We start from the raw sequence: 6,000 nt of genomic DNA, 5'->3' as shown, positions 1-6,000 counted from the left end.
GATTTATTGATTTCTTCCATTTTTTTTTGTTTTTCTTGTCCTTAATTTTTTAAAAGAATTTTTCATTTCCTCTTTAAAGACCCCTAGCATATTCATGATGTTATTTTTAAGGTTGCTTTCTTCTGCTTCTACATTGTGATGTTCAGGTCCTGCTGTTATAAAAGGCCTGGTTCTGGTGATGCCATATTGCTCTTTATGTTGTGGTATGTGTTTTTGCACTGGCATCTACCCATCTCTTCCTCCAGTAAGTGCAAGAGATGCCTGTTTCTGAGCAAGCTGTTATTAGTCCAATCTGTGCTTGCTGTGTCTTATGTCTCACAGGGCCCCTCTGGGTCCAATCTTAGCTCTTGGTCTAATTGGAGCTGGCAGATTCTGTATCTCAGGGAGCTGCTCTTGGTCGAATCCAAGCTAGCTGATTGTGTGGCTCAGAATCAAGGAGCCACTTTTAGTCTTATCACGGCTCTTTGTCCAATGAGAGCTGGTAGATTCTGTGCCTCAGGAAGGCACTAGTGTTGCAGGAGTATGGGTATTGGGGTAGGGTGTGGGTCATGTAAATTGCTGGGTCCAATGGGGGGTTGGTAGGGAAGCCTGCCTACAGGAGTCTTCCCTGCTGGCCAACAACTGGGGCAGAGATGGGTGGGGGTTCCTGGAGACTGGTTGTGTCCCAAGGCCTAGGTCCTCAAAGCAGGACTCTCTGGGTTAGAGAGGAATCACTCACCTCTTTGTCCAATGACAGCTGGCATATTCTATGTCTCAGAAAGACACTGGTGTCACAGGGGGAGGGGTATTGAGTTAGAGCATGGGTCTTGTAGATTGCTGGGTCTGATAGGGGTTCTGGTGGGGGAGCCTGCCCAGAGGAATTTTCCCTGCTGGCCAGCAACTGGGACAGAGATGGATGGGGGTTTCCAGGGACTGATTGTATCCCAAGGCCTGGGTCCTAGAGGCAGGACTCTGATTGCCAATTTTTTTAAGACAGCTTTTTGCTTTTTGTTGTTTTGTTTTTTTAGTTTTAAGTGCTTTTAATAGCTTTCAACTTTTAATTATCTTCATGTATGTTTTAACATCATAATAATATAATGCCAATAATCCTGTATAAATGTCTTTTTTGTTATCATTTCTATATCCATGAGTATGCTCACAGAGTACAAAATAGCGTGTCAAATTCCCTGAAGCTATTGTGATAGACAATTGTTACCATTCCCATGGAGCTATTTTGAACTGAGATCCAGTTCTCTGAAAGAACAGCAAGCACACCTAGCTACTGAGCCATCTTTCTAGTACCCAGATCTCCATCTTGAAGGTACATTTGATATTTTGATAGTATCCAGCCACAGATACAGATAGGCTTAAAAATACTCCCCCAGAATATCTCCAGCACCTAGGACAGGAGGTGTGGAAGTCTCTAAGAGGAGTATATCATCCCTGAACAACCCCTTGTAGTATGCCAGAGTCCTGGAGACCAATATTAGGTAATGTTCCTCTGGAGACACCTTAGAACCTCACTGGGTAGCTGGGGAGCCTAAGATAGCCAATTTCAGTGGTGCTCCTTCAGAGGCTGGGCTTGGTCCCTGGGGTGTCCTCCAGATCTCCAGTCCTTAGATAAAAGTGACAGAGGCCCTCACCCTGCTACAGTACTGAAGGGACCTGCCACAGTGTCTTTATTCCACACAGGCTTTTAATCATGTCCACCAGAGCAAAGTCATTCCTGGAAGGGTTCTATGTATCCCTAACATGTCCTAGACACTGTGGGATTGGTTACCCACTGAAAGGTCTTTCTCACTGGGTGAGCAAAACAAGTGTCTTGAGAGAGCCAATTTTAGATGCCTTTGATATAGATGGGCTATCTATATAATGCCTCTGAAACCTGGGGGAGTAGCCCAGAGCTTAGCAAGGAAACCCAGTGTTGTAGTACAAATCTAAATGGTCTGGATAATAAAAACCCAGAGTCAGATATCGAAAAGAAAGCTGAAAGATAAGAAAGCAGAGCAACCAGCCACTAGACTTCCTACATCTTCAAAATCCTCAGCCTGAAAGGAGACTGGGTTACTATCTCATCCTGCCTTATAGTCCTCTTTCCACCCAGCCATATCAGTTCCTATCTCCATCTCCCTAGTGCTGGAATTAAAGGCCTGAGATCCCAAGGGCTGGGATCAAAGATGTATACCACCATTGCCTGTCCTCTATGACTAACTAGTGGCTGGCTTTGCCCTCTGATCTTGAGGCAAACATTATTTGTTAGAGCATACACAAAATATCACCACACAGTGTGCTAAAGGAAGAAGATTCTGGTTACACAGCTGGCTGCTTAGGTTCATGGCCTGGAACCTGGACATCCAGAATCACCCAGAAAGAGGTTTCCCCATGTTTTACAGTACCTGATAAATTACAGGTTCCAGCATAGTCAGATGCTGCTGTTAGGGCATGTTGATCTCTTCACAGAAGTCTTTTTTGTTTTATAGAAGCTCATCTTAAGATTGCAGCCTGGCCCCAAGAGGTCACAATAACCCTCAACACACTTATTGATCTAGAAGCTCACACCTGATTCACAGGTAAGAAGGTGAATCAGAATGTAATCTGTCCACCAAGCCAGAAGAAAGGGGCATGCCCAAAACCCCATGAATAGACTTTAAGGAGGCTTGGATGATCTCTGCAGAGATCTCATGACTGGCAAGGCTCAGAATGACTTTGAATTCAATGTCTATGTCGCTGAGTGAGAGACTGAGACACAGGCAAGACTTTCCTCATGTACCTTCTGCACCATGGTTCCTTTACCACTGATCATCCACCTTTGGGTAGTCAGCCTTGGAGTTAAAGCTTCTTACCAGGTCAGCAACCTGGATTTCACAGAAGAGAGCCAAGAGTGTTTGGCATGAGCAGAGCCTGAAAAAGAGCAGATTCAATCCCGATTCCTCTATCCATTGTCTAAAAGATCTGTGGATGGGAGCATATTGATCAGGTGATTTTGAAAAATAAGAATGGGCAGCTATTCACCTCTTCTGCTCCACCAGATTCAGTCTACCCAGTCTCATCCCCAGCTCTGTTGCAGAACACCTGCTGCAGTTTCCCTTTCTTCTCTGACCCCATCCCCAGTGGAACACAAAGATCTTCTCCTACAACCTTCCTTTCCCCAACTCATCCCATTATTTCAAGCTCCAATGTCAGCAGGCATTCATCTGGAAAACACCAGGTGAACAGTCTAGGGAAACAAAGCCCTGAAACCAAACCACTGTAGGCAGACTTTACTTTCCTGCCCACAAGGAAAGTTACCAAAAAACTGACACATAGAATTAATACAAATTATACATGCTTGGTCAATAGCTCATTCTTATTACTAACCAATTCTTACAACTTAAATTAACCCATTTCTGTTAATACATAGGTATTGCCACGTGGCTCATGGATTTACCTGTTCTCCAGTAAGTCTTGTTTCCTCTGAATGTCCTGGAGACCTGTTAGACTCTGCCCTCATTTCCAGCATTCTCTCTGCCCTGAAAATCCTGCCTCACTATCTATCAATGAGCTTTATATTAACAATGAGAGCAACAGATATTTACAAAGATTGTTCCACAGCATACCAAAGCAGACCCTGAATATTTCAATTTAGCTGAAAGCACTAGAAAAAGACCTTAAAACAGTCAGTATGAAGATGATAGAGGTCCTTAACTAGGAAATTAATAAGTCTCTTAAAGAAATTGATGAAAATACAAACAAACAGTAGAAGGAAATGAATAAGCTTCTTAAATAAATACAGTAAAACACAAAGAAACAGAGGAAGGAAATGAATAAAGCAGTTCAAGACCTGAAAATGGAAATAGAATCAACAACAACAACAAAAACCCAGCTGAGGGCATTCTGTAAATGAAAAACTTAGAAATTTAACAGGAACCACAGAGGCAGGCTTCACCAACAGAATACAAGGGATAGATGAAAGAATATCAGGTGTTGATGATATGATATAAGAAACTGATACATTAGTAAAGAAAATGTTAACTCTAAAAAACTTCTGGCACAAAATATCCAGGAAATATGGGACACTATGAAAAGACTAAATCTAAGAATAATAGGAATAAAGGAAAGAGAAGAAACATAGCTCAAATGCCCAGAAAATATTTTCAATAAGACTATAGAATAAAATTTTCTTAACCTAAAAAAGGAGGTGTGAATAAAAGTACAAGAAGCATACAAAGCTCTAAATAGGTGGGACCAGAAAAGAAAGTTCCCCTCAGCACATAATCAGAATACTAAATATATAGAACAAAGAAAAATATTAAAAGTTACAAGGGAAAAAGACCAAGTGACATATAAAGGCAGACCAATTAGAATTACATCTGACTTATCCATGGACACTCTAAAAGCCAGAGTAGCCTGGACAGATATTCTATAGACTCTAAGATACCACAGCACAGATGCCAGCCCAGAGTACTATACCCACCAAAACTTTCAATCACCATAAATAAAGCTGTGGTGGTTTGAAAGAGAATGGTCCCAAAGGGAGTGGCACTATAAGGAGATGTGGTCTTGGTGGAATAGGTGTGGTCTTGTTGGAGGAAGTATATCATGTGGAGAGAGTGGAGGTTTCATATATGCTCAAGATATTGTCCAGTGTTTCAGATCACTTTCTGTTGCTTGCTTCAAGATGTAGATTCTCAGCCACTTTTCCAGCAATATGTCTGCCTGCATTCTGGCATGTCACACTGTGATGATAATGGACTAAACCTCTGAAAATGTAAGCAAGCCATCCCAATTAAATGTTTTCTTTTATAAGAGTTGCCAGGTTATGATGTCTTTTCACAGCAATAGAAACCCTAACTAAGATAAAAGCCAAATTTAATCAGTATTTATCTACAAATTTAGTCTTACAGAAGGTGCTAGAAGGAAAATTGCAACCTAAGGAGGCTAACTACACCCATGAAAACACAGGGAATAATCTTACACCAGCAAGATTAAAAGAAGGTAAAATACACACACACACACACACACACACACACACACACACACACACACACACACCATCATCATCACCACCACCACCAACAACAACAACAGCAACAACACAACAGAAATCAACAATCATTGATCATTGATATCTCAATAGCTATGATCTCAATTGCCCAACAGAAAGATATAGACATAGACAGAATGGATATGAAAACAGGATCTATCCTCTTGCATCCAAGAAGCATGCCTCAAAATCAAGGAGAGGCATTACCTCAGGGTAAAGGTTTGAAAAAAGATATTCCAAGCAAATGAACCTAAGAAGCAAGGTGGTGTAGCCATTTTAATATCTAACAAAACAGACTTCAAAACAAAACTAATCAAAAGAGATGAGAAAGGACACTACATATTCATCAAAGAAAAAAATCCACCAAGATAACATTTCAGTTCTTAACAACTATGCCCCAAACACAGAGGCACCAAAGTTTGTAAAAAGCAACACCACTACAGCTTATACCATACATTACCCCTCACACAGTGACAGTGGGTAACTTCAATACCCGACTCTTACCAATATGCAGGTATCCAGATAAAAGCTAAACAGGGAAATACTTGAGCTAACAAATGTTATAAACTAAATAGGCCAAAAATGTTTATAGAACATTTTACTCAAACTAAAAAGAATATACCTTCTATGCACCTCATTGAGCTTTCTCCAAAACTGACCACATACTTGGACACAAAGCAAGTCTCACCAGATACAAGAAAATTGAAATAGCTCACTGCATCCTATTAAGCCAGCACAGAATAGAGGTTGATATCAACAGAAAGCTTACAAACTCATGGAAACTGAAGAACTCTCTACCAAATGAAAAAATGGGTTGAGACAGAAATAAAGAAATTAAAGACTATATTAGAGTTTCTATTGCTGTAAAGAGACACCATGACCATGGCAACTCTTGTTAAATAAAAACATTTAATTGGGGCTGGCTTACAGTTCAGAGGTTTAGTTAATTATCATCATGGCAATAAGCATGGCAGCACACAGGCAGACAAGGTATTGGA

At 40.9% G+C, this 6,000-nt stretch overlaps 1 protein-coding gene across 1 annotated transcript in view; it reads left to right on the top strand.

The window, feature by feature from the left end:
- The first annotated feature begins 1,085 nt into the window (after positions 1-1,085).
- The window catches only part of LOC143274301 (tripartite motif-containing protein 43-like), a 34,432-nt gene continuing 29,517 nt past the window's right edge, over positions 1,086-6,000 (top strand). Inside the window, exon 1 of the mRNA XM_076576812.1 lies at positions 1,086-2,549. The gene's annotated coding sequence lies outside the window, so the exon portion shown is untranslated. The remainder of the gene's footprint in view (positions 2,550-6,000) is intronic.

Source organism: Peromyscus maniculatus, chromosome 7, assembly GCF_049852395.1.
Source record: "Peromyscus maniculatus bairdii isolate BWxNUB_F1_BW_parent chromosome 7, HU_Pman_BW_mat_3.1, whole genome shotgun sequence".
NCBI lineage: Eukaryota > Metazoa > Chordata > Mammalia > Rodentia > Cricetidae > Peromyscus > Peromyscus maniculatus.
The sequence above is the reverse complement of the archived record's forward strand: the minus strand, read 5'-3'. Positions and strand labels throughout refer to the sequence as shown.